The sequence below is a fragment of the Macrobrachium nipponense genome, chromosome 21, assembly GCF_015104395.2.
Source record: "Macrobrachium nipponense isolate FS-2020 chromosome 21, ASM1510439v2, whole genome shotgun sequence".
Taxonomy (NCBI): Eukaryota; Metazoa; Arthropoda; class Malacostraca; order Decapoda; family Palaemonidae; genus Macrobrachium; species Macrobrachium nipponense.
In genome coordinates this window covers 59,336,912-59,346,213 of record NC_087212.1, presented here as the reverse complement: position 1 = coordinate 59,346,213, position 9,302 = coordinate 59,336,912, and the positions used below count along the sequence as shown (strand labels likewise).

The following is a 9,302-nucleotide window of genomic DNA, read 5'->3' as shown; positions in this document are numbered from 1 at the left end:
TACCTGAACCCACTCCATGAAAAGCGAACATCGGCGTCAGCAGAGATTTCTGTGGAATTCTTGAGAACTCTATAAGATGAACAAAACTCCAGAGTCACATCCGTCGGCTGGCCAACGCTCACATACCCAATTGCTACAGTCGACTTTTTGTCCTCTTCCTTTTTGTATCCGTGAGTGTCCCAACCTACTTTTTGTCGCCTGGTAACGCAACATGCGAAAAATTGAACAAATTTCATAACCATAAAGGTCACACATCCACGCAAGAAAGTGCAAACATGCACGCCCAGACACACACACACTCACACCCATCAATAGCCACGCCCAGAACAACATTCACATCCTGGTGATGCACATAGCTGCTGCATTGTGGCAATCCAACAAAAATCTTAAATAAAATAGCAACAGCCCCATACCTTTGCGGACCTTAAGTGTTACAAAAGTCACTTGCACCTCTCACTCCTCCACCCGACGAACACACCGGGCCCGGGACCCCTCCCCCTTCCGTTGGGTCCATGACGAGAGACACGAGCGCCTTACAGAAGGGTGGGGGCGTCGCACCTGACCTTTGCAAGAAACATCATCCTCCTCTTGGAGCGGTTTCTCCTTTTGAAAGAGCAACATTCTTTGACTCATAAGTCAGCCATTTTCTCTTTCATTGTTTGAATGAGGTCTGCACGTAGCTATTTGGCTTCCTAATTCAACTGAAGCCTAGGAAAGAAAATACTGAAGACTTTAAATTTTAGTGTTAACATAAAAAAAAAAAAAAATACGGGCCAACATGCTTTACGCGATTAGAGTTAATGATCAAATCCCTTCGGCCGCCAGTCGATCTTTACGATTGACAATAACACCGGTTAACGTCCGGATCACCGTTTACAAACGAAGTGAGCCTATGCAGCCGGAAAACATGAAGCCGACCCTTAAAAGAATGGTGACTCTATCTCCTATGTGAAATGAGAGAAGTGGAGACCACAGGAGACCGTCAAGGATTTCAGAGTCCAGAGGATGGTCAAAAGGGGGTTCGAGACTATCAAATAGCAAGATGTGACGCCCACTGAGATATCGAAGATACAGAGTTGTAACCAGACAGCTATTTAAACGAAAACTACTCTGTACGGAGAAGTAAATACTGTTAAAGGGCAGTACTGAAAAGGTTATAATGCCCACCAAATTAGCGTTAATACTACATTTCGTATATGCTCTATGAAACATCACATGAAGACTTTAAATGCTGAGTGAGCGATCCTTCCCACCAATCATCGATGACTAATCAAATCTAGATCAACGAAGAATGTTCCTCCCTAATAATCAAGATATGATCAATTCAATCTAAGAAGCAATTCACGTGACAATTTAACAAAGAAATACAAAGTAACATTTATAACACTACAAAAGTTAAAACCCTAAATAATTAATAATCAACTGCGATACTTTGCTCACTGAACTTCCAAGGGGAACACAGGAGGAAAAGCAACAACAGGATGGTGAAAGGTTGAAAGGTATGGTCTACCTATTCTATTATTCCTGCCTCATTTGGCTCTTGAAAACGTAAATCACTGACTTGAACAACAGAGTAATGAATGAACCGAAGCCAGAGAGGCTATGGAAAAAAAAAAAAACAACAACAGCTACAGAAACCAAAACCAGAAATAATAATATAAAAAAACACAACTTTACCAGGTCGAATAAAAACAGTACATGAATATGTAAAAATTTGATTAACAGATAAACGAGAGAGAGAGAGAGAGAGAGAGAGAGAGAGAGAGAGAGAGAGAGAGAGAGAGAGAGAGAGAGAGAGAGCTATAAAAAGTAAATTCTTCTGCCTATGAAATATAGGCAAAGAGCTATGTATACCTAACATGAAAAGCTCCCATCCCCGATACCCGACTCGTGGTGAAATCGCCAGTAGCAAAAAAGGAAATTCCATCAAAGCAGCCATCGGAATGAGAGCCTGTGTGGTCTTAAATGTTGACTAATCGTTGCAGTGAAGTTCGTTTACACGAGGCTCCCTTAACATTAGTCTGATCATTCATATACTGGAAGACTTGTGCACAAAACAACAATTATTGTCGGTCCGACTTCCACGAGCATTTCTGCCTCAGTCAGAGAAATTTCGACCAGTAACGGTCTTGTTCGCACAAATTATAAATATCCAGACAACCCTGTTCCTTTCATTCTCAATTATAAAATTAAAATGATCGTGAACTGGATTTCTGATGAAATGATGGTCTATAATGCTGTTAAACTGAAATCGCATCTGAAATCGCTCCCTCTATCACTATTTTCTTCATATGTATATATATATATAGGTATATATATATATACTATATATATATATATATATATATATATATATATATATATATATATATATGTGTGTGTGTGTGTGTGTGTGTGTGTGTGTGTGTGTGTGTGTGTGTGTGTTGTGTACCATAAACCTATAAATAAAATTAACCGACCCTAGTTTCGTATTTCCTCCATTTGCTTTAAACACCAATGCAGCAGTAACATCATTTTATCAGAGTTTTCAAGCAATAACTAAGAAAAAATAATAACAGTCATCAGAGAAATCAGTGAAAAAGCGGAAAGACACAATCGCGCGCCATTAATACCGAATATCATCAACATTCTAGTCCATCACTAAAAAGACGAAGCCATTTTCATTTATGTTTACACCGTATAAACAAATTAATAATAGATAATCATTAAAAATGTTATTTAAATAATCACAGGTCTTTCAGTACAGCATATAAATTCGAACCAGCTGGATACCAGAAGTAATCACAAATGTCAAATGTCTAGGTGATCAACACTAAGGTTCCCGTAAACGTTCCAGAATGAGATTCGTTGTTAACGCATACTTCGAAACCTCTGACTAGAAGGCAAAGCAAGTTACGTATTAAAGGCTTTCCTGTCCAACGTAGCTTCTGGGATGAGGATTTGCACGTCAGTGAAGTTCTGGTGACCTTCGGACATTTAGCAGACGACTGCAGATCTGCAGCAGCAGCCAGGTCGTGAAATGTCGTGACCTGACCCATTTTTTCTTTTCTTACATAAACTGAACTTCATCCCTAAGAACTAGTCTTGTACTGCTGATATTTACTTGTGTAAGACCAAGTAAAATTGGGTTAGTGAGAGGGAGTTAGTTCTGTTTTCTCATCGCCTGTCAACAGCGTTTACTCCAACTAAAAGTCAAACAGGATACTCGAGGTGTTTCGAAAAAAGAAGTCATTTAACCATAAAAGGGGAGCGGCAGAGAAATGCGGGTGAGGGTCACGGAATGAACGTGCAAGTGCAACTGTTCAAAGCCTTGGATATGCCCCGTGAAGTATCCTTGGAATCTGACAATTAGCGTAGACCCATTGTGACGCGTCACCAAGGAAAACAATAACCACCATGGATCGAACTATTCTGCAGATAACGACCGATTCTTCGGATCGCATTACCAGTCTTTCTTCCCACAAAGACTCCAGCGAATACTCTTGGCCAATGAATGTGGAAGTCACGACAGGAAGAGTCTACTGAATGGCGTGGAAAAGACATCGCGATATCTGTAACTGCGATGTAAGTACACACACACACACACACACACACACACACACACACACACACACACACACATATATATATATATATATAATATATATATATATATAATATATTATTATATATATATCGAGCTACAATGTCCTTTAATATCTAATTCACTCTACCTCGTAATTAATATATTTTCATATACGCTTAACCGAAGGGGCAATTTTTCTCGATAATAGACTTACCTGGAACCCGCCCGGGCGCGAACCCACGGAGCCTTTCAAATCCAGGTAAGCTCCCCACTGACTTGTTCCTGGATTTGAAAGGCTCTATGGGTTCGCGCCCGGGTCCAAGCAAGTCTATTATCGAGAAAAAATTCCCCTTCGGTTAAGCATATATGAAAATATATTAATTCCCGAGTAGAGCGAATTAGATATTAGGGACATTGCATCGATAATGTATATTGAACTCACGGAAAGTGATATGAAAATATATTATTCCGAGGTAGAGCGAATTAGATATTAAAGGACATTGTAGCTCGATGATGTTTATGAATCACGGAAATGTGATATGTCTTATATATATATATATATATATATATATATATATATATACATCATAGATATATATATATATATATATATATATATATATATATATGTGTGTGTGTGTGTGTGTGTGTGTGTGTGTGTGTGTGTGTGTGTGTGTGTGTGTGTGTGTGTGCATCTACCCTTGAATGAACAGAGATAAAGGAACAAGTAGTGAATTAACGTTTAAGCGATAAAACTGGACGTAGTTTGACAAAACAAACTCTAAGAAATCGCAGACAATTATAGCATTTCCCTAAACCCCGTCCTTACTAAGGATTCACCCCGAAGCCTCTTCAAACAGAACCCTGCAGCCACAAAGCCCCATAGTGACGGGGTCATAAAAACGGACTTACGGTCTCGTTCTTAGGGTAATTAATCAGCCTAACCAGTTCATCTAATGGGCAATTTACTTAAAGATGGGTGTATCCTTTACCTAGCTAGACTTACTGATTAAACTATCGATCTATCGAAGTGTGTCTTACTAAAGTAATACATGCTCATTTTCTTCCTTTAAGCCGAAGTTATAAGCAGTTTCCTTTCGCCATAAAAAAAGGAATCTAACTACGTAGATAGTATATCCTTTGGAATCAACTATTATCATTGGAGCTTTTAGAACGCTAATATTACTTCATCATAAAAAAAAATCGCTAAAATCTTAAGGAAAACATCCTGGCACACAGGAAAGAAAATACGACTGGAAGATGTTACATACTACTGTAAACTCGTTTGCTCTTAAATTGCTAGAACTATCCTTATAAATCTATGGTTCATTCAGGTTTGCAAAACTCTCTCTCTCTCTCTCTCTCTCTCTCTCTCTCTCTCTCTCTCTCTCTCTCTCTCTCTCTCTCTCTCAAAATAACTATCCCCTTCCTTTGCCAGATAGTAAATAATATGCCCACTTCATACACAAGAAAACAATTTCAATAAAATGTTTCACTCTCTCTCTCTCTCTCTCTCTCTCTCTCTCTCTCTCAAAATAACTATCCCTTTCATAATATGCCCACTTCATATACAAGAAAACAATTTCAATAAAATTTTTCTCTCTCTCGTGCTGACTGGTATAACCCCTTTGCAGTTGTCCTTAACTACACATAGGTCTAGGCCTAATTTCAATCTTATCACTCTTAACCAGCCAAATATGGTTTACTTGCATTAGGAATCGAACGTTAAGATATGTTTATGCACATTTATTATATTTATCCGCAATTTTAAATGTAAAAGGTACACTTAGCCAAACTAGAGTCAGGATGTTAATTACCTTGCTCAACAATGGCACTATCATGCAGAGGTAAACGTTGGTTCGGTATGGCACCATCCTTCGATGTTCATGCATTTCCAGGGCAGCAATTATGCAATTCATGCCTGAGGTTTCTTGTACAATCGCATTCTTGAAAAGGAGCAGGTCACATACTTGCGTTACCTATTGGTGTTTAAGCTGTATGGTCACTTCTGCAGAAGTTCACCCACTTCCTACACATTCGAGATCTTAGGGGAAATGATAGAAGCTAACTTTTCTACGTCCAACATTGTCCCTTTCTGTGGTCCAGCATCCATATATAGCACATATCACCATGGCAATAACATACTAAATTCGAAAAACCTCAAGAATTGTCACAAATTCGTGAAAATTCCTGCCCAACTGTTACCACGGCCAAGGGGAAGACAGTACTGTGGTTGCCCAGCGGCTACCGACGATCGCACCATGTGACGTCAAGCGCGGGAGAGTTGAAAAATCGACCTCTGTCACTGTGTAATTCACCTTATCTTCTACAATCTTTCCCACCGTTATCTCTACATTAAGGGGTCGGTTGCCTGATGCGCCTTATTCCTTACAAGCAGCAGTTTCCACCGTTATGGTAGTGGGCCTAGCATTTTACTGAAAAGTAAAGCTGAAAGGCAGCAGTTTCCACAGTTATATTGGCGATGGGCCTAGCCTTTTACTAAAAAGCAAGACTACAAGACAGCAGCTGTCCTTTTAGTCGCCTTTTACAACACGCAGGACCTATGGTGGTAGTATTCTTGCACCCCTACCACAAGGAAGAACTTACTTATCCTCTTACATCTTGGGTACAATTACACTACAATATTCGCGTCCCTTTACGAAATATATCGTTCAGATCTTATTTCGTTTTTTATATTCCATATATTACTTAGCCTGAGAAAAACATTTTATAATATGAAAATTAGAATCAATTATAACAAGTAAGAAATAAAACTGCAAGAAAATTACTTGTTTTATAAAGGTTTTTAAGTATTCATCCGGACCATTATAAAATATTTCATTGTTTAGATATGAACAGGCTTACCAACCTTGTTATCAAAGAATTATCTGTATAAAAACCGTTCCGTTAAAAGAATGTAATCTCTCTCTCTCTCTCCGTCCTGCTCTCTCTCTCTCTCTATATATATATAATATATATATAGTATCTATAGATATATATATATAGAGAGAGAGAGAGAGAGAGAGAGAGAGAGAGAGAGAGAGAAGGGTGGGGGGGGTAGAGAGAGAAAGCTACTTAGCCTACTAAGTTACTGGACGTCTAAAGCTCAGTAAACCATTAAAATGTGATCACCATGGTTTTTTAAAAATCGCTCGAACGAAAATTATCGGGATTCTTTGATGTAGTAATCGTTTTATCATACTTGAGGCACTTTCAATATTGCCCGGACCCTTTTCTTGTTTTCTTAGCCCAGGAGCTTTGAAGCCATTTACGATAGGCCAGGCACACACCAAGGGACCTAGCAGCACAAGTGAGACGAGCCTTGTCACAAGGCCGCAGCGCTGATTTTATATATATATATATATATATATATATATATATATATATATTATATATATATGTGTGTGTGTGTGTGTGTGTGTGTGTGTGTGTGTGTGTGTGTGTGTGTTCTATAAATGAAATCAGTAAGTAATAACTAATTGCCACGATGAATCTGGCATCTGCTAGGACTAAATATATATATATATATATATATATATATATTATATATATATATATATATATATATATGTATATATATATATATATATATATATATATATATATATATATATATTTATATTTACATCACAATGACACGAAAAAAAAAGGCTGAAATGGGATCGAGGCTCGCATGAGGAGAAACCAAATAAATATGCAGCAATTTCCTCAGTTCTTTTTTTATACTTCCATGCTGATATGATTAAGAATGACCCAAACGGTAAAACCCCACTTAAGGATTCTGACCACGGGGTGTATAGAATAACAGTGCTAGTTGTAATTAAGACACTGATAATTCAGAAAAATCTCCCCTATGGCGTCACGCTTGGCTGACTGCATAAAATGCAGTGTAAAAACCTGAACACGACCTGTTTGCCCTCTCAGATGCCGAAGATGTGTGTGGCTCTGAATCATATTCATATACCCAAATAAAAGAACTATGACTTAAAATGACTGCTCCTGAATTTTAATATATGTGAAGGAACACAAAATATTTTTTTTAATTTATTATAAAATATTCGATAACTGATTATTTTTTTCTGGATACGAAAAATAAGTGAACACCGTACCCACTGTGATGAAATACGTACATTTTTCTAGATAATGCTTTGCTTTCATTAAAACAAAGGGTGGAGTAGTATGGGGAACTCCCTTTCCTGAATGTTTGAAATCTAAGGGATTTTTTGAAAGGACATTTTTACATCAGTGGGGCCAGTCAGTCTTTTGCCAATCTTCACTTCAGCGTACAAAAAGAGCCCCTTTCTCTTGGCTGGTTCTAACTGAAAATTTTGTCATAATTTACTCTGATCATTAATTCCTTACTTGTCTGGCCCAAATTAAATTATTCACAATCCATAATCGGATTTTGTTAACAATGTTGCTACTCTGATGACGATAATTTCTTTAAACATCTTTTTGGAGTACTACATAAAAATATTGATTGCATCTACACTGAATAATGCTCAATTGTGATTAAATAGGCACCAAGACGATAACATTAGGCAAAACCAAATGGTGTTCACAGGTAATTTTGGCTTCCTTTCACGTTTGCCACAGAATATCTTCACAGCTTAATTGTAGCAATTATAAAAATATGAGGTGGATAACACAATTCCTTACCAATTTTTCAAATGTTTTGTAGTTTGTATCTAAGATTTCAGGACGAACAAAACGTAATGCTCGTCGGAACATGGAAGAGAATACAGGTATTTTCATAATATTACATATCCAGCGCGATAGTGTTCTCAATTTAATTTCAGTTCTTCTCTTTATACTGAACTCACACTGGAAAAATGTCTCGTCTAAATTAATGTCCGTTTCTTCGACCCCTTTGATAGACGGGATTTGTTCATACAGTTTTTTCAAGCTACGTTTATAGCCACGTTTTTGTGCACCATAGGCGCCAAAATATCTCTGCTTACCGAAACCATGGTACTGTTATTTGAATAATCTTAAGAATAAAATCTCTTTCGACAAACACCACGTATAAATTTGAGAGAACTGGTGAATCATTGCCTTAAAACACAAACGTTTGATCATGGAATTTCCGATAAAAGTGAACTTGCGACCACAAATACGCAGTTTTATCAATTCCAAAATGTGACCGTTATAGTGAATCGAATCGGGTGACAATTCATTTTTGAGATATTCTACTAAAAATTCAGTCAAAGATGATTCATGATACTGTTTAAGTTTTCTTTGAAACCCGCTGAATTAATTAAAAGGGTTCCTGATCTAGATCCTAACAGAGGCGTTAGATATTTTTGTATACTATTCATACGAGACGGAGTCGACAGTTCAACCAAGCCCTATAAATATGGTAGGGATAGAGAATGTGGAATAATGTTTGATAAGGTCTTTATTATTTTTCAATAATAATGTGTCAAGTATTCCATCAGGGATGTTCTTATTCTACCCCATGCAAGTTAGACTCACTTTATTGAATAAATCTTCAATTTTTTAAACAATTTACTAAAACAGGTCAAGTCCCTAATCAGTCAAAAGAAGACAAAACTTCAGCAATGCTAAGGAATTTGACATTCGAATAATACAGATACATTAATATCAGCTTGCGGATATTACCCCGAAAACAGGCACGGCCAAATAATCTGTACAACAGTCCACACGAAACGAATGAAGTAGTGATGATAATCGCGCCTGACATTTTGTTAAACAGAATAAGAAAAAAATAGAGCTG

At 37.4% G+C, this 9,302-nt stretch overlaps 1 protein-coding gene and 1 long non-coding RNA gene across 3 annotated transcripts in view; one reads left to right on the top strand and one right to left on the bottom strand.

The window, feature by feature from the left end:
- The window catches only part of LOC135198063 (uncharacterized), a 119,350-nt gene extending 113,531 nt beyond the window's left edge, over positions 1–5,819 (bottom strand). The window contains exon 1 of the long non-coding RNA XR_010310715.1: positions 5,383–5,819. This is a non-coding gene — a long non-coding RNA (uncharacterized LOC135198063). The remainder of the gene's footprint in view (positions 1–5,382) is intronic.
- Positions 1–9,302, top strand: part of LOC135198062 (uncharacterized) — a 117,006-nt gene that overhangs the window by 81,928 nt on the left and 25,776 nt on the right. The window lies entirely within an intron of this gene.